The sequence below is a fragment of the Chinchilla lanigera genome, unplaced genomic scaffold (assembly GCF_000276665.1).
Source record: "Chinchilla lanigera isolate Chin_1 unplaced genomic scaffold, ChiLan1.0 scaffold00120, whole genome shotgun sequence".
Classification (NCBI taxonomy): Eukaryota; Metazoa; Chordata; class Mammalia; order Rodentia; family Chinchillidae; genus Chinchilla; species Chinchilla lanigera.
The window spans coordinates 3837615-3858137 of record NW_004955521.1 but is presented as its reverse complement, the minus strand read 5'-3'; the positions used below and the strand labels follow the sequence as shown (position 1 = coordinate 3858137).

General features: G+C 37.3%; 1 long non-coding RNA gene across 1 annotated transcript in view; it reads left to right on the top strand.

Annotated features, from left to right (window-relative positions):
* Nucleotides 1–20322, top strand: part of LOC102016740 — a 29753-nt gene extending 9431 nt beyond the window's left edge. The window contains exons 2-4 of the long non-coding RNA XR_264608.2: nt 17083–17220; nt 18134–18223; nt 20242–20322. This is a non-coding gene — a long non-coding RNA (uncharacterized LOC102016740). The remainder of the gene's footprint in view (nt 1–17082; nt 17221–18133; nt 18224–20241) is intronic.
* Nucleotides 20323–20523: the final 201 nt, after the last annotated feature.

Sequence of the window (20523 nt, the reverse complement as noted above, 5' to 3'; positions counted from 1 at the left end):
CCCTGTTACAATAGTGTTATTAATTACATGGGTTTTCATGTCTGTTAAGATTTGTCTTATATAGTTTGGTGCTCCCATATTTGGTGCGTACATGTTTATGATTGTTATCTCTTCCTCTTACAGTTTTCCCCTAACAAACTTGTAGTGACCTTCTTTATCTCTTTTGATTGTTGTTGTTTTGAAGTTTACATTGTCTACAAACATAATAGCTACAGCTGCTTTTTTTCTGATTTCCTGCTGCATCGAGGATTGTTTTCCATCCTTTGAATTTCAGTCTATGGATTTCCCTTTGAGTAAACTGTATTTCCTGTATAGAGCATATCATTGGATTTTATTTCTTAATCCACTCTGCCAGTCTGTTTCTTTTGACTGGTGAATTGAGGCCATTTACATTTATAGTTATAATCAATATTTGTTGACTTATCATTGTCATGTTATTTACTTGCTATTGTTTCCTACTTTTTCTACCTGTTTACTTGCTTCCTCTGCTTGAGGGTTCCTTTCTATTCCTGAAATGGTGGTCATTTTTTTTCCCTGTCTAGAATATCTTTTAGTATTCTTTGTAAGGATGGTTTGACACTCATGAAGTTTTTTAGTTGTTCTTTGTCATGGAAATATTTTATTTCTCCTTGAATTTGAAAGACGGTTTGGCAGGGTACATCAGTCTTGGTTGGAAGTTGTTTTGTCTCAGGACCTGTAATACTTCACTCCAGGCTCTTCTCTATTAGATGGTTTGTTTTTTGAGAAGTCTGCCATCATTCTGATGGGCATTCCTTTATAGGTAATCTGTTTCTTTTCTCTAGCAGCTTTTAATATTCTGTTCTTTTGCTGGATATCTGAGATCTTGATTATTATAAGTCTGGATGTGGTTTTATTTTCGTTGTGACTAGTTGGGGTTTCATATGCCTTATTTACCTGTACTTCAGAATCTTTTTCCATGCTTGGGAAGTTTTCTGCTATTATTTCTGCCAATATTCTTTTTATGTCGTTTGTGTTGCTTCCTGCTGTTTCATTGACTCCTATAATTCGAACATTATTCCTCTTTGCCTCATCTTGCAGCTGCTGGATTGATTTTTCCTGGATCTTTGTTGATTTTAAGAGATCCTTCCTTTCATGATCATTAGCTGCCACACTCTCTTCAATATCTGAGAGTCTATGTTCAGCCTCATTCAAGCAGTTTTGCCAGTGTTCAATGGAAGTTTTGTTTTTCTGGGTATCTTTTTGAATCTGTTTCATGCATTCTAGTTGTGACCTGTATTGTTCATTTAATGTTTCCATCGTTTTCCTATGCTCATGTATTTTTTTGTGTATGTCTTCTTTAGATGTACTGAGCAGTTCTTTCTTTATTGATGTCATTTCTTTTTCTTACCTGCGCTATTATTTCTGATCTCATTTCTTCCATGGCCTGTTGGAGTTGTTTCTTTACTTCAGTTGTGATAATTTTAGAGATTTCAGGTATGTGACTTCCAAGTTCTCCTATGTCAGTGTCTCCTGGACTTGTTCTGGTTGGAACTGAGTTCTGAGACTGCATTTTTTTCCTATGTCTTGTCTTTTTGAATGTCATATGGAAAGTGCTGAGTCAAATGCTACCCAGGCAGCTCACTGAAGGTCTCTAGGGATGTTAGTTTACCTGGATATCAGACTTATCCCAAGGTGGTAGAGGGTAGTGGACCACTGGGTCCAGAAACCCCAGGCAGTTGGTGGGGTGCATGGCTCAGACCACAACTGTGATGGTGGGGGAATGCTGGCCTTCGGTACCAGGGCCTCCAGACCATCAGTAGAAAATGTGTGGGCCTCAGCCTTGAATCCAATGGTGGCTAGTCAGGGGTTGCTGCTCTGGGTTCCTCAGGTGGCTGGTCAAGGGAAGGCAGGCCTCACCTCCCAACTGAGAGGTCCACAGAGACAGGGCCCCTCCCATGTTGCTTCCCTGTCCCAAGGGAGCAGGGCTGGGCATCCTTGCAGGCCTCGCCCACCAACAGAGAGGTCCACAGAAACAGGGCAGCTCCTGTGTTGCTTCGCTGTCCCAAAGGAGCAGGGCAGGTTGTCCGTGCAGGCCTCACCTGCCAATGGAGAGGTCCACAGCAACGGGGCCTGACTTCACCTTTTAAATTAGACTATTGTTCCTTTTTGCATTGATGATGAGGAACTAAATATACAAATAAAAATGCTCAGAATATTTGTAATTGTGAGACCTCACTGACAACTACATCAGCCATACCCAGAAGGCAACCTATTATCTATAGGAACCTGTACCAGAAGTCAAACTACTCTGTAGAAATATTAAAAGTCAAATTATAATTCCTCTAACAGTTGCTCCAGAATGTCTTTATTCATCAACTTTCTCATTGCTGGGACCAAATTCCTGATAGTCACTAGAAGAAATGGTATATTTGGTTCCTGGTTTCAGGTTGTTATGGCTGGCCAGCTGCTCCAAGCGGAAGCATCATGGTGGAAAGTCATGGCTGAACAAGACTGTTCAGCTCATGGCAGCCAAAAAGCAGAACAGGGGACAGCACCAGAGAGGAAGGGGCCAGGAACCAGATGCAGACACCAGGGTCATGACCCTCGTAGGCACACCCGGAAGTGTGCTTTACTAATCTTGCAGATAGTTCTAAGCCAATCAAGATCACAGTTATGTTTCACTGTCACAATGGCCAAGACTTTGTTGATAACTGACACCTTCCAAGGTAGGATCAACTGGATAAAGCCAAAAATGTGCCTCTACGCTTGCACCTAGGATCCTGTGCTTCTACTTATCTTCCTGTAGCTTCCCCATGCCCACAGCCAACAATTAGCATTCCTGAGTCTTCCCTTTTGGCCTATAAATCTTCCATATTTCTCTGATCGACTCTGAATTCTATCAAATGCAAATGAGAGTGGTTATTCCCTTGCAAGCTCCAAAGAAAAAACTGCTTGTTCTTGTTTAGGCAATCTTTATTTCCAAAATATTTCATAGTTCTTGTCATGATGCAAAGTACAATCATATTCTTGACTTTATTAAAGGGATTTTTAAATACAAGCTTTTAATTTATGTAAAAACTCCATATAGAAGAGTGTATAAATCATGAATGTACCTCTGTGAGTTTTCACAAAGTAAACATTCCAATATAACATGATCAACACAGACAATGGCCAAACTGCAAGGAGCTCAATTCACTCTCTTCCAATACCTCTCACCTCTATAGCTCTTAGTTCACATCCTTGTGTGTAAATTCTATCTTGACCTCTAAAACTGCAGTTTTGCTCTTGATATCTGTATAAACAGAATCATACATGTATACTGTTTTGTTTCCAACTTCTTGCATTCAAATTTGTGTTGATGCAATTTATTCACACTGTTATGAGTTATTCCCATTGCTTTAGATTATGTATGAACATCCTACAATGTATTTATTCAATTTATTCTTAAACTAGAATGCAAGAAGCTTCAGGAGAGATTGAATTTTAATTAGTGGTAGAATTTGCCTCTTTCTTGTTTTCCTAAATTCCACAAAATATTTAACACTAGAATGAGCTGAAATCATAAAATGTGAAATAAGAGATTAGGGCACAGCAAAACTGGCTGGGGATGTGGATATGACTTTTTAACTACAAAATACCAGGACACCTGGGTGTAAAGGTTCCCAAAGCCATGCACATGGACTTCTCTTGAGAATTTCATCAGGTTCTCCGTAGAATGGCCCAGACATGACATCAGCTTGAGGACTAGTGATACAACAAAGACAGAGCACACTGAATTTCAGCCAGTGTTCCTTCTTACATGGCTGGCTGTCCTCATACTCAGTGGTGTATGCTTCTTTTCCTACTTTTTCTTGGCCCAAACTCACTCTGCAAAGCCTGTTTCTTTTCCTACCTTTAACAAAATTTTGTTACCATTTGCATTTGTCTTGATGAATTCTTTACTTGGGACAGAATAAACCTAGAAACTTCCTCCAGAAGGAGATTCAAGCATCTCAAAAGCCAGTAACAGCTGCACTTTGGCTCGGAGTGGGAGCCATTGTGGTAATTGGGCTCTTGTACTTCCTCAACTGAATATTTTTATTGTTTTGTTTTGTTTTTTGTTTTTTTGAGACTGGGTCTCGCTCTGTGGTTCAGGTTGGCCTTGAACTCACTATGTAGCCCAGGTTACAAGTATTTTTTTTTTTTTCTTTTTTTGGTTTTTCTCTGGTACCGGGAACCGAACTCACGACCTTGCGCTTGCCAGGTAGGCGCTTTTGCCGCTGAGCTAAATCCCCAGCCCCAAGTGAGTATTTTTTGACTTGGCTGAACCACAGGGACCACAGTATCTTGGAACACTGCTTGTTCTCCCTGCATATGCAGCTGCTTATCATCAGTACCTAAAAGACTTTGGGACCTATGCACTGGGTGGCTTCACCAATCATAGCATGTACGTAACAAATTGCACAGTTGCAATTTTTGCCTTTTAAAATTTTTCTCCCTTCCTCGAACATAATCCAGTTACTCTTGGACCCTGTGTTTTCTGACATTTTAATCCCTTAAAGACTCCACATAAAGCCTTCTGTATCTTGAACTGTAGTTTTGTTTTGGATTTGTTAGCATTAGACTTAAATGAAGTAGTTGTTTAGTAAATGTTGAATGAGTTATCTGCATGAGCAAGGCTGAGTGGTCACATAAATGGTGAAGAAGTCACATGGTGAGTCCTGTTACCATGCTTAGACACACCCAGAACTTTGACTATGTTATTTAACACTTTTATTGTGTATCTCGTTTTACATTTGCTCTGAAACTTACCTGAACAGTGGAAGAAATCAGAAGAAAATGAGGGAGTTTAATTGATAGGGGTAGATAGGATTCCTGGAGTCAGGATTGTTGGAGAGGATTGTGCTTGTTCAGAATCATCATGTGACAACATGAAAGTCAGACCATGAAGGAACTGGCTATGTACATAATATTTCATACACAATGCACAGCAGAAATTGTCAAATCCAAATGTGATCTGTGAAGTGAAGTTATCCAAAGAAAAGACATCTATATTCAAGAGCCTACAGACTGACTTTGCCTGGCCAGCACATCTCAATTATGAAGAGACTGAATGTTTCAGGTCAGGAGCCAAAGTTATCTTGTGATGTCTTTAGCCCCTTTTAACAGGCATTTACCATCAGCCTCTGAATTTGAACCTTTATGACTTCTAGATAAAACTCTTGGACTGTGTTGCTAAATTTGACAATCTTTAACCTCCCCAACCTTAAATCTGAGAATGCTGATACATTTGAATCCTAGAAGAGATTTTTCTGTCTTGCTATAGCCTGCCTGGCTGATGGTTCCACCAGAGTAATTGGTAAATGTCCTGATTCCTGGCTTTCTTTTGTTCTGTGACTATAAAGGGTGTTGTAGCTTCTTTGTCAGGGCAAAATGTCATTCAGGGTACTGTGAATCCATGTTCCCAGGCCATAGTCACATACATTTGGATAAGAAAATATATTTTCTTATTTCATTTAAAGCAGAGTTGTTATTTTTTATCAACAGATCCTTCAATATGGTGCTATTATGAGAGTCACTTAAGTGGGTATTAACTTTTCATAACATTGACAAAAAAGGTACGATTAAAATTATTCCATGTTTTAAAATAGTATTGTTTAATGCTAATTACTAATGTGTAGTCCAACTCAGTGGTTTCCAAACTGTCCCATGTACCCAACTAACTAGGAGGTCTTGTTACAATACAAACTATCAGGCTTCAGGACAAACCCTACATTTCTAACAAATTCCAATATTAGCCTGATGGCTGTTCCCAGGACTCACTTAGAGAACTGGCCTGACCGATGAAGCGAGTAGTATGAGTCACACAAAGTAATGATAATGGCTTCAGGAACCTTATCTTTGAATTTATCTCCATGTGTAGGGCATTAGTGTGTGCTTTTCTTCTTTCCCGGGTGCTATTTACTGATAGGTAATAATTTTACATATTCTTTAAGCAGACTTAGGAAATTCTTGTGAATGAATTGCAAGAAAATAGCTTAAGAGTTACAATTTGCATTATTTCTTTTAAGAAAACAAGATTTTTAAAAAATATTTTGAAATATAAAATGGATAAACTATAATAGGATTCTATACTCATATTATAATAGATTTTTGTGGGTACAAATGGAATATGGAGACATTTTGAAACTTTTAGAATATGTGTCTGTCACTTTCTCTAAGCATAGTTGCTGCAGATATACATTTTTGGTTAACTTTCAATCACAGGATATAGATTGTGTTACTATTTTATTAGTTCTGCTCCTTGATTCATTTTTCCTTTAACAGAATGAAAATAATGCCAGAAATTACTTTGTACCTGTTTCCTTGCCACAAAACAATTCATGCATATGTTAACATAAGCGTGATATGGTTTTTTTTCCCCAAGATTTCCATGAGAAAAGTGCTGTGAATAAAATTAAACAGAGTGACATGAATATTGAAGCTTGAATTGGCTCCAATATATTTTTAAGAAGTAATTCAGTTTTTAAATTAAATAAATTTAATAGTGATTATTATATTATACTATTATATTATTAGTATAGCTGTATCATATAGCATTATTGTTAACAATAATATAACTGTAATTATTGACTAATATTGCCAAAAAATTTGTGGTATTCCCCATATTTTTTTAAACTAATTATAATACCCTCAAGCTGAGAATTGTTACTTAGGAGATATTCTTCCAGCTGACAGACATTTCCAGGGACTGAATCTGTTTCTTTTTATTCCCCACATTATTTACTATAATTATGAACACTTATTAACTGAACAATATAGTAAGTGTCATACATGTAAATAACATGTTTGATAATAGCTACTCTTCCCATTACCTCCTCTTCCTTCTTGCTCTTACCCTGTCCCTTTCTCTAACAGTCCCCCTCCTACTTTCATGTCTTTTTTTTCACCTAGATTCTACATATGAGAGAAAACATGCACTATTTGTCTTTTTGAGCCTGACTTATTTCACATATTTACTTTTCTTTATGGTTGAATAATTCATCTTTATCTCTTCTAACCAGTTCAGCTTCAAGTCTACTGTGATGGACATGAACATGCTTCTTCTTGCTTTCAGATCCATTTGATTGGAATATTATTTGACATCTTTTTGCTTTCAGCCAGATGCTGGTAAGATGAGTTTCTTGTACATGGTAAAGAGTTGAATCTTTTTAAAATTCCATCAGCTAGTTTGTGTCTTTTAACTGGAGAATTCAGACCATTTACATTCAAAGTTATTCCTGAAAACTATGTACTAACTAATTCCTGTTATTTTTCTTGTGGTCATTTTGAATGATCTTTATTAATTTTTTCCCTTTTTAATCTTTGAGCTTGATTTTTTCCATTATTCATGATTATTCTTCCCTAATAATTATTTTCTTGTCTATTGATTCTTTCCTGTGATCCTGTGACTGTTTGATTTCTTCCTCTTCTCTATACAGTATTCAGTCTTCTATAATATCCTTTAGTGTTGTTGAATTTCTGAGTCTATGCTTTCCTTGAAAGGTCTTTGTTTCATCTTCAATTCTGAAGGATATCTTTGCTGGTATAGTAAACTAGGCTGGCAGTTACTTTCTTTAGGGTTTGAAATATATCACCCTATTCCCTCCTGGCCTATAATAGTCTCAGCTGAGATCTCTCTTATTCTGATGGGACTGCATTTATTAGTGACTTTGCACTTCTCTCCTACAACTTCCAATATTTTTTTTCTGTGCTTTTGAAAGTTTAACCATAATATGATGTTGAGAGGATTCTTTTTTGGTCAGGTCTATTTGGTTTTCTAAATACTGCATGTACCTTTATATCCATATATTTCCCAAGACTTGGGAAATTTTTTGCTCTAATTTAAATTGGTTTCTATGCTTTTAACCATTACCTTATTAGCTCCTTTGTTTAACATAGGCTTGATCACCTAGTTGTGTCCCATAACTTTTGCGTGTTCTGTTTATAATTTCTTGGGTTTTTTTTTTATTACTGTATGAATGTGGTAGTTCATCAACATTATCTTCAAGCTCTGGTATTGTTTCATTAGCTTACTCCACTATACTAGTGAGTCTTTCAACTGTGTGGTTAATTTTTCTGAGTTTTCCATTTTCTAGATTTCTATTTGGTACTTTTTCAGAACTTCTCTGTCTTTATTGAATTGTTTTTTTTTCATATCTTGTACTGTCATGCCATCAGGGTTTAGATATAGGGTGTCCTCCAAAAGCATTATGTGTTTAAAATGTGATTGGATCGTAGGAGCACTGTGGGCATCCACAGATTTGTCTACTGATGTGTTGATAGCTGCCTAGATGTAAGGAGGTGCTGCCTGATTAGGGATGGGTTATTGATAGTGTCAGCTAGCAGAGTGTATCTTACTTCTGGACTCTTCCCTTGTCTCTGCTTCCTGGTTGCCACAGCACAAGGAGCTTCCTACATATGCGAGAGTGGCCTTTCTGCCTTTGAGTCTGCCAAACACTGACTGAAGCCTCTGAAACTCTGAGCCAAACTAAACCTTTCCAGTAAGTTGTGGATATAGGGTACAGTATTTTGCCCCAGTGACAGGAAAGTGACCAAGGCACTTCCTTAATTCATTCAACTGTTTATTTGTGTCCTCTTTGAACTCAGTGATCATTTAAAAAATCAATAATTTGTACTTTTTGGCACTTCATCCATTTTGATATCTTTGGATTTTGTTACTAAATAGTTGTGAACCTTTGGAAGAACCAGGTTGTATTGTTGTTTTCATTTTTCTTGCATTTCTATGCTGAGATTTTCCATCTGTTGGAATAGATATCTTCTCACATTTATGTGAGGGCCTGAGGGAGCAGCCTTCTCTTGAGGGCTCAATGCCCAGTTGAGAAAACAAACTGTAGCAACATTGACAATACAAAACCAAACCAGATATAGAAATATAGTAAAAAAAAATTATACCACTAATAACAATAAAGAGGGAGGAGCAAAATTGTCATATGGAATAAACTCAAAAGATAAAAATTAATAAAGACCAATAAAGTAATTTTAGAAAGGCAGATTGATATAAGGAGATTAAAAGAAAGAAGCAGCAAGATTTAAAAAAATAAAAAAGATGGGAAAAGAGTAGCATACAAATTTTCAATTAAAGAATAGGAAAGAAGTAAGTAAAATTAGATAATACAAAGGAAAAATGGATACAAAAATTTCCTCAGGACTGAGTGACTTTACTGGAGAATTTTCCTTCTCAGGTCCTCTGATACTGGAATCCACTTTGCATAAGGTGGATACTGAGCCATAGCTAACACCTGATGTAATTTCTCTCTGCTCCCACCAAACTTTAGTCTGAGCATTTAACCTGTATCTCTAGGCTGAGTTTTGCCCAGGATCTCCTACTGGACTGGGCCAGATCATGGTGTGTTATCTACAGCAGTGCTGCAATTACTCCCCAGCTCCCTGGCCCCTGCACACACAGCTGCTGATATCCCTGAGCATGTGGGTCCAGCCAGGTGCACACTAGCTCCAGAGACCCCCAGGCAGTGCACATGCAGGTCTGACAAACATCTAAGCTGAGGTGTGTCACAGAATGCACTGGAGAGCGGGGCAGAGAAACTGCTGGGTTCTATGCTAGAGGGAGGCAGCCTTAAGAACACAGGAATCCACAGGCTCATCTTGGCTTTCAGACTCAGGTCCTTCAGTAAGCCACACAAAGGAGGAATTGCTTCTCAACACAGAAGGCAGTGGTGTGAAGCATTGTGCCTTTCATGGCCCTCACTGCCTGCTATTTAAATTTCTCAGCAGTTCTGTAGGTGACCTCCCCCTTCCTTCTCAACAGCTGTCTCATAACTGTATCCGACCCAGTCACTGCCGGAGGATATCCCCAGGGACACTAATTTTTTTCTTTTGGAAATGTGTTACTAACTTTATGTACTTTTATTTTAAAGAGAGTAGTAAAAAAAAAAAGAATAATAGCAGCATACCAACATCACAGATCTAAACAAAACAAATCAAGAACATTAAAAGTGATACAAGGTTTCAAAATAAAATGACATGAATTAACAGTGGTTGTTACATTACATGTTGTTAACTTCAAATACATTGCTCAGATTACCAGATGTAAGAATGGAAGATTGTCCAAACCATTGAAGAAAATAAAAAATAATTATTAAATAAAACATTAGAGATAATGCAGAGTTTAACTAGACAATATGGTAGGTCACCAAGGGTTGTTCCATATCTTCAAATCAGTTGCTCAGATTACCAGATATAAACATGTAAAATTAGTCAGAATATAAAAAGCTTTTAGCACTAACTCTTCCTTTCAATATACCATCAGACATCAGCAGTACAGTTATCCCAGCTATATATCTATATCTATCTGTATATATATACATATTGCCTTCCTTCTTTCTCTTTTCTTCTTTCCCTCATCCCAGTTGCTCCTTCCTTTGAGCAATTTCTTTCCCTTTCATATCATCTATTGTATGTTTTGAGTTTTACTTACTCTTCCATGTTCCTATGCCAGGGAGATAATATGATGCTTACACATGGGCGTCTGATTTATTTCACTTGTGAATATGATCTCTAGTTGCATCCATTTACCTACAAAAGCCTCGAGTTTATCTTTTTTATAGCTGAGTAATACTACATTGTATAAAAATACCACATCTTTTTTATCCATTCCTCAGCTGATGGGCATTTGTGTTGCATCCAAGATTTAGCCATGACAAATTGTGCTGCTATAAACATGGGTGCACATATATCACTATAGTATGATGTTTTTAATTCTTCTGGGAAAATACCCAAAAGGAGAATAACTGGGTTAAGTGAGACTTCTAGTCCTCTTTCGTGAATGTGAAAACTGATTTCCACAGTGGTTTCGTCAATCTACACTCCCACCAACAGTGGAGTAGGGTTCCTTTTTCCCCAGAGCCTCTCTAGCATTTATTTTTGGTTGATTTCTTGATGATAGCCATTCTCTCTGGGGTGAGAAAGAATCTCAGTGTTGTTTTAATTTGCATTTCTCAAATGACTAATGATGTTGAGCATTTTTTCATGTATTTATTTGCCATTAGTATTCCTTCATCTGAGAAGTGTGTATTCATCTCAAATGCTCATTTTTGTTTTGGGTCTTTGAATTTTGGGGACCTGATTTGTTTTAAATCTTCATATGTTCTAGATAGGAGTCCTTTGTCTGAGGGACAGTTGGCTAAAATTTTCTCCCTGTTCATGGGTTTTCTTTCTACTCTATTCGTGATTGCTTTTGATCTGCAAAAACTTTTCAATACAATCACTGTATATCTGGGTATAGATTTATTTTTGTTATGGTTAATTGGAGTTCCATATGCTTCACTTATCTGTATATCTGATTCTTTTGCCATGCCTGGGAAACTTTCTGCTACTATTTCTGCAAATAGTCTTTTTATGTCATTTGTGTTGAAACCTTCTGTGTCATCAATACCTATTAATCTTACATTATTTTTCTTTGCTTCATCTTGCAGTTGTTTAATTATTATTTCCTGGTTCCTTGTTGTTTTTAAGAGATCCTTCCTTTCATGTTCGTTAGTGGCAGTGCTGTCTTCAAGGTCTGAAAGTATCTTCATTTTCATTCAGGCTATTTTGCCAGCTTTCAATGGAAGTTTTAATTTACTGGATATCTGTTTCATGCATTCTAGTTCATTTGTATATTGTTCCATAAAGTTTTCTGTGAATTTTGTTTGCCCCGCTATTTTCTTATCAATGTCTTCTTTGGATGTGCTGAGCAATTCTTTCATTTTTTTTTTTTATCTGAGAGATTATTTATGATCTGATGTTTTCTATGGCATGATGGAGTTGTTTCTTTACTTCAATTGCTATCATTTAAGAAATTTCAGGTGTATGACTTCCAGGCTCTTCTGTGTTGGTGTCTCTTGGACTTGTTCTTCTTGGGGTAGGGATTGTATTTTGGTCTGAGATTGTATTTTGCTCCTTTGTTTTGTCATTTTTGAGGATCCAGAGGTTCCCTGGAGCTCAGCCTCACTCCCATGATGGTGTGGGAATGGCTGGGCAAAGATCTGAAGATCTCCAGTGCTCAGCATGTCTCCTGTGCTGGTGTGTGGTAGCAAGGTGTGCTCCAGATTCTCCCAAAACTTTCTTATGGTCGGTTGCTTCCCAGGCTGGTGGGGGAAGGGTGGAGAAAGCTCACTGGAGTTCCTGAAGCTTTTTGTGGTTCAGCCCAGCTTCCACAAGGGTGCAGGGCTGCAGGTCATGGCCACTGAGGCTCCAGAAGTTTCTCTGGACCCAGCCTGGTTCCCACACCAGCAGGAAAGTGGTGAGAGTGGAGTCCCAGAGGCTGCTGACTCAGTCCAGACTTCAGCTCGCCTCCTGTGGCAGTGCAGGTCATGCTGCAAGTGACCACTGAGGCCCCAGAAGGTGTCTGGGGCTCCACCTGCCTCACATGCTAGTAGGGGAGGTGTAGGGGCAGCTCAGTAGGGATTCCTGAAGTTGTCCAGGGGACAGCCCAGCTCCTGCTTTCATTCAGGTCATCTAACAACATGCTCTACTCTGACAGTGGAGGAGCCAAGAAGCAGAGTTTGTGAGAATCTTTCCTAATCATAGCAGATAGTTAGGGCTATGGTTAGACTTACAGCCAGGGCTGAGTTTTCTCATGTCCTCTCTCCTTATTCTGTCTACCATGGTCTTGTCCCCATACTGACCATATCACTGCTGAAAAGTTACACAATAGTATCAGTCATTATATTTCATGATGTACAAAGTACTATCTCTTGTGCTAGGTTTTTAAAAATCTTTATTATATACAAAACATCCTGAAGAAAGTAGCAGACTCTGAATAAATAAAAGGTTGTGTGGCAATATTTGTATGTATTCCAATATATAGTGAAAGAATTTAATGTGGTTTTTTTTTTTTTTTTTGGTACTGGGAATCCAACTCAGGACCTTGCGCTTGCCAGGCAGGTACTTGTGCTGCTGAGCAATATCCCAGGCCCTAAGAATTTAAAATGTACAGTTATAGTTGGCATTCTTTATCTTTTCCTCATGTCAGACTCAAGTTATTTTTTAATCTATTAGCCCATCTGGAATTTTATGTTTGTTCAGAGGAAAAGAAATCAATAGCTTTTCCTAGTAGACCTTTACAGAGTGATCAGATTGTAGTTTTGATATTGTACATTTTACTTTCCCTCACCATTTTTATAGGTAGATTATTTTTATGGCTTAATGGTTCTTTAATAGGCTGTAAACACTTATATATTTCTCTATAACAAAACAAAAGAAGCATGCCAGTTCTAAAAGTCTCAGAACCAAGCCTTTGATTAAATATTTTAGTAATAATAAAAATCTGTGAGTCATTAGAAGAGTTAAATATTGTGGCTGTCATTTTGAAATGTTTTTGACTTGTGTTCCATACCAATATAATGGGTTTCTTTGATAATCACTTTGGGAAAACAAGACTTACCAAAAATTTGGCTTGAATAGATCAGTGAGACTTTGTACACATTGTTCTGGGTAAAATTCTTACAGAGTTCTCCTTTTTCTTGCTGTAATTGACTATCAAATTTGTTTCAAAAATCATCCTTATAGTGCATCTTATTAAAAGATTGATTTTACCTACGGTTATCATACTGTGCTTTTTTTTTTTTTTTTTTGTACTTTAAAAGGACCTCTGGTTCTATTTCTTTATTATGAGTGGTAAAATGTGAACCAGATGCAAAAACTGCTGAGGTGGAACTTCTTATAGTCCATTTAGAGCCTCCATCAATTCTCCACTGTGCAGCAATATTATCAGTAGCTACTTTAGACAGTGAATAAGAGCATCTTATTGTTTGCTAGTAAGTTTTAGAATCATTCCTTCAGGAATTTGCTGACTTGTGGTGTGTGCCTACATGTGTTCCCCAAAACTATAAATCTTGGGGAGCAGATGATAGAGTAGCAACTTACATATCTTTGTGAAATTAATAGATGTTTTTTTCTCTCTCTCCTTCTGAAAGCTATAGAAATACATGTGCTGAATTGTGGCAGAATTTCAGATGAACTGCTTCAGCATTAATTTCAGTTTACTAGTCTGCAAAGCATTTGTAGAAGGCTGGTAGTAATTATATCTGTTTTGAAATACCATATACCTGGATGTGTCCTGAAAGAAGTAGGGCAAAAGCCCAGGCTGCAGGCTGATTCTGTGTAACTGTGAGTGTCTCCAGTTGGGCAGCTGTCTGCTCTGTGAATGTATATTAGGGCTTCTGCCACCTGGAACTCAAGAGAGGGGTCTCGGTGCTCTTCTGGCCAGCATACCCAAAGCACTCGCTCATTCCTTTTTCAAACATTACTCTATAAAATTAAGTAATATCAACAGGACCCCCTCCTTGTCCCTACATCTCTATTTCTCCCATTTCTTCCTGCCCCTTTCTTTCCTCTATCCCTTCTTCCCTTCATAAATAACAATAATGTATCAACATGATGTTACTTCATTGATACTCTGGAAAAGTACTTTCAAGAACTAGAACTCAATTGACATTTTAATTTTGTCCCTTCCTGTTGTTTAGAATTCAGTCAGACGTAAGGACCTTGCATAACACATTTGGAATATTTGTATATGCTACTTGGTTCTGCATGACACCCTCATAATTTGGGATTTGTCTATATAAATCAGCTTGAATTTGATAATATCCTGTCAATTAAACTGAACCTTGTTTTCCAAGCCAAATGTCAAAAAAGCCTTTGGCACTGGCCAAAAACCACAAACAAGCAAAAACCCAAAGCAACAACAACAAAATCCAGGCCTACTGGCTGAAGTTTGGGTAGTTAGGTGTGCAATTACTTGATTTATACATGTGTGTTTCTGAAATTACAGCTGCAAGGCTTTGTGGTCTCTCCGGGGGTGTGAACGGTTTTGCTGGCAAGCCCGTTATACTATACTTTGGAAATTTGGCTCCAAACATAAATTCCCCTCCCATCACTGAAGGAGAACAAAGTCTATTTGTCACTTTTCCATTTGCCTCCCATAATGATTCAGAAAGAGAACACTTTTATTTTGCTGCTGTAATTGGGAATTGCTGATTCATCTCACAAGTCCAATCATCTTTGCTTTTCATTATACAAATACGTGCTAATGATCCTGTGGATGTGGTACAAGTTGGCACAGGAAGACAGGCTTTTCATCCCCATTACTGACTCGGCTACTTGTAAATTTGCTTGAGGGAACACATTTCTTTCCACAAAACTCTCTTTTCTTCAATGGAAGGTTTTGAAACTGAGGTATTCATTCAAAAGAAGGTTCTGTTATTCCTTTGGTTTTGCAGTTATTTAAAAACAATGCCTGCCTTGAAGTTCCATGTATACTTTTAACCTTTTGGCTCAGTTGTAGAAAAGCTTATTACTGAAAGCAGACTCAATCACTTACAATAGTACGATACTCTAGAGACCTTATCATCTCACACAGTGGTTGAGTAATTAAACGCAGGGTAGATTTACAGTTCAGTGGACTTGCTTGTGGTGGGGCAGCCACCATAGCCTTTCTCCCTTTTGAATCTTTTAACTTCACACAGCAACTTTGTATCAGGGCGACTGGAAAATGTGAAATCAAATATTAAAGAGCAAATGCAGACTTTAAAGGGGGTGACATATTGGGAGAAAAAAAAGAGACAAGGACATTGAAGGGTTCTGCTGTCCAAGCAAAGGAAAATTATTCTAACTTGTGTAACTTTGCAGCTTTGTTAATATTAGAAGATGTAGCTATTATTAGATTGCCTTTTATGAGGAAATTAAACAAGGTCATTTCAGTAACACTTAGAAAACTTACACTTTCTGCAAAACCCTTATTTCCTCAAGGGGCTAATAGCAGCTCAACATGGATAGAAAAACCACTCCTTTCATCTATTTTCAGAATAGTTACCTAGAATCATAATGACTGGAGATTGAAAAGGCCTATTCAGCTCTCCCCTACAGCCTCCAGGGATCTGGGCAGCATTTTTCTCAAACTAAAGTACATTTTCCACTATTTTCTATGGTTTTATTTTAATGGTCTCAGAGCTTTCTCTGCTTCCATGGAAAATGCATTCCAGACACTATCCAATCTCATCATGAAATTACTTTCTTACCAGAAATTAAAAGATGTCCCTGTATTTAAAAAAAAAAAACCCTTACATTTTTAAAACATAAATGCAGGCAGAGAGATTGAGTGTGTTCATTCATCTCACAGTTAGAACTGGAGAAATACTCTGTTTTGTGCCACACTGACAGCATAAAAATTTTTTAAAATTACTTTTTAAAATAATGTGTATATTTCAGTACTTCATTACGTGTGTGTGTGCGCGTGTGCGTGCACGCGTGTGTGTGCGTGCACATGTGGTATAACTCTATTTTGATCCAATATGACTAAAGAAGTATGGATAGGTCAGAGAGCAGAGACTCATTTGCCATTTTTACTCATGAACTCAAGAATCTCCTCGGTTTCTATCATCTTAAATATTCCCTCTTTGGCATTGCCACTGGTATTTTTTTTTTAATTATACAAGAAAAACCAAACTACTAGTCCATTTTTGTTTGAAGAACATCTTTTTAGTCTATCCCATCCTTTTTTTGAAAAGTTACTCTTATATTTTACAAAAGAAATTAGGCAGCATTTCTTTCCTTCGTAAGAGACAAGTAGAACATTTTGCATTTGGTTTACAACTACAGTACTATACACACATCAGCTGCTACAAATCATTTTTATGAATAAGTTATAAATACTACAAATGAATAAATACTTATACAGAATATTCATATCATAGCTTGTTAACATGTTTGATTTATCATTGCTGATGAAACAACCATTTATATCTTCTGAAAAAAATTAAATCAAATTTGAATCTTGATTTTGCTTAGTATTTATTCACTCATTCAAGCAAAACTTTGATAAAAATTTACTACATGTTAATTACTGTGGTAAATGCTCAGGATTTTAGGGTGAATAAAATGAATTTCCAGTCCCTGGGGAATTTATTTTTAAATGGTAGGGGACAGAACAGATAGAAATAAGTAAATATGTAGTCTGTTGATTGGGGATGCATGCTTCATGGAAAGAATTTAGTAGGAGATGGGGAGAGGTCATCCAAGAGGCTGCATGCACAGGTTGGTGGAATCGCATGTCTTGTGCTGTGTATGTTCATGTTGCAGGAAGGTTGCTGTTTGCACACCAGCACTTAAAAGGACAATGTAACCGTAAGAGAACAAGACCCAAACAAGGACTGAGTCCCACTCTGCAGATCTTCAAGAGCATTCAATATGGAAGTGTTAGATGCTGCTGATATTCAGGTTAAGTCATATGATAACTGATTATTGGATTTAACAAAAGGGAACTCATTGGTTATCTGCATAGAATGTTTAAGTTGAAATAGGTTCAGAGGTTTAAATTGAAGTAGGATTAGAGGTCTAATGGTTCTAAGGAAAGTGGAAAGAAAAATTGGAGACCTTATATTAAATAATATTCATAGGATTTTTCTTCCAGAAGGAATATAATAAAGTAGTAGCTGGAAGCATTGTAGAATAATAATGTCGCTAATTTTTGTTTAGCTTTGGAAGAAAGAGTAGGCTATTTGTAAATTGATATGTGTATGAGGATGGGGAAGGCTGTGGGAGATGAAAATTCCCAGAACAGTACCTTGTGTTTGGCAGTAGGGACATGAGATGGAATCTGGAAGGTAACATGCAGTTGAACCTAGAACCTCCCGAATCGAAGTCAGATGCTCTTGAGAACAACTATGTGATAATAGAAATGATTTGGTAGAGTGTGAAAAAATTCTGAAAGAGGAGGAGATGGAAAGACACTGAAGGGACAATCACAGGGTCTTAGAGTAGTAGAGGGATTGAAGTCTGCTGTACAGTGGAGAGACTGGCTTCAGTTTGAGCCGAATATTTATCTATAGCAACAAGAAAGAAGGCAGAAGGTACGGGGAGAGCTGTGTTTAGGTGGAGATGGGGTTGTAGAATTGATGAAAGTTAAAAGGTGTAGTGTTTGGAAAATAAGTCAGGAGTTAGTAATCTGGGAGACTGGAAGGGGGAATAGAGCAGGCAAATGCAATAGGACTGAATTAGTGGCAATGACTGCAAAGTAAGTCCAACCAGGGTTGCTTTGTTTTATCCCATATACTTAGTTAAAAAGCCAAGAACAACATATGTGATCAGTTTCATTTCACTAAAATTGAAATTTTTCTGGGAATTGTTTTAGCAGGGGAATGGACTTGTGTTTGGAAATGATGATGTTGTCTCAGCATGAAATTTAAACTGGACCTGGAGGAATATGAAGGCATGGCGATAGGTGAGGAAAAGCTGAAAACTGTTAGGATCAGAATCTCAGTGGGGTAAGAAATAGTGGGGATCAGAGTCCTGAGAGAGGGAGCAAGATCCAGACACACAGCTGGTCAGAGACTGGGAATCTCAGAATAATTTTCTGTATGAAGGATTTTCCTAAGAAGAAAAACTTGGTTGTAACCACGGATATTGATCACACCACTTTTTCTTGTTTTGTGATATCACAATTCCATCTTTATGCCTATCCCTTAGTAAAATAAACATCAGAAAAGACCTTACTTCTGCCACCTCATGTGGACAACTAGAAACTTTATATAATGATTCATGGTTAAGAGGTCTTCTCGCATACGAATTCCTGTTTAGTCCTCACAAAATTGCTGTGTGCATATTTTATAGAAAAATGCAATTGAGTCTGGAGGATGTTTGGAAAGCTGTAAAGTTGCACAATGACTGACTCCAACTCTAGAGGCACAGTTGATTCCACAATTAATTATGTCAGAATGCACATACACAGGCACAAGCACACACACCATTTTCAGAAAAGAAAAGTTCAATCTATGGAAATTGCTTTTGCAAATTAATGGTATTTCCTTTGCCTTTCTGTGTCTACTTTCCCCAACCTTTCCCCTTTTCTCAGGTCATTACATTCTCTCCCAACAGACAGAATAATCTTTAAGACAAGCAAGGTTATAATGTAACTTGCCTCTTTGCAACTTCTTTAACAGCTTTCCTGTAGTTTTAGAATTAATCAGAACTCTGTAATCTGGTCTACAGTACCTAGTCTGATATGGTCTCACACTATCTTTCATTTCCTCCCATAGCACCAGCATCTAGTCCAGTACCTGGAATAGAGTAGTAACTACTATTTAGGTAGTATATGGCCCAACCTTCATTACAGGTGCTGTGTATCTGCAATGTATTATGATCTATTATTACTGAAATAACTTTCTCTCTCCCTATTTCTCTCTGTATCTATAGACTTCAATTTCACAACCCATCAAGTGTGTATCATTATTATTTTCATTTCACTAATTAAAAAGCTGTAGTATATGGATACGGAGAAACTTGTCTGAACTTTCATGGCTGTCCTGTAACAGAGATGGGATTCCAGCCATTTAGCCTGGCTCCATTGCCTGTATGACATGCAGCATCTTTGTTTCATAGAATAGAAATGAGAATGAAGTAACAGTGAATGAAAACATTGTCCTCTCTATGGACATTCTATGCAGATTCTACTACGTGTCCATGTTTCAGTGAGAGATGTTTCATCTCTTGCTGCTCAAACTTTTGCTGTTGAAAATTTTCACTAAAAGACAGAAGGCTTGCTTTTATAAATAAATACTTCATCCCCTGAACATTTTTCTCTTCAGTAGTTAGTGCTGATAAATAAAATATAAATTCATAGTCTTTAATGTGAAATAAATATTTTTTGACATTATGACTCAAAAGAAAAGAAAATGTATTAGTTTAATTTACTAATGCTGGGACAAAATAGCTGATAACACTTAAAGGAGAAGAAATTTAATTTAGCTCATGGTTGCAGGGGATTCAGTCCATGGTAAACTGACTCTGAGGTGGAAATATCAGGGCAGACCAAAGTTGCTTAGTTCATGGTGCCTGGGAAGCAAAGCCCAAGAGAAAAGAAATGGAGAGGAAGGGATGAGACCAGATGTGGACTCCAAAAGTTTTCATAATCCATACAGACAAACCTAGAAGTGTGCTGATTCTCTAGGAGACTTCCAAGCCAATCAAGTAGAGAAACTTAACCATCCCAAGTAATTTGTCTGAAGAACGTTTACAAATGCTTGGGTTCTTGTCATTCTCTTTGTAGTGGAGAGAGGTAAGTCATGACTTAAAATTAAACAGTTACCAGCAGAACTACATGACCAAAGTCAGCTATTAAGAGATATTTAACCAGAAATATTAAAATATTAAATCAATTGAGATCACCACTTTTTGCATACATGATCTCAAATAATTAACATTATTGACTCCCTTATCAAAAGCATGATTTTTATTTTACAGTGAAAACAGAGAACTTCAGACATTTTGAAAACCGAGGAAGTGGAGGTAAACTTGTGCTACAGTGACTTGTTCTTCGTAGAAGTTTCTTCTACTATAACGGGGATGAGTAACATCTCACATGGATTTACTTATCCTTTATCATAGGTTGCTAACTATTTTTGAACAACTGTTTACAGCCAACTCTTACTACTACGGATTTTAAAAAAATCTTCTAATTTCTGCTTACTAGACATCAGTCTCACTTTTGCCCTTTTGACTGACATGGACCTTGAACCTCTCCAC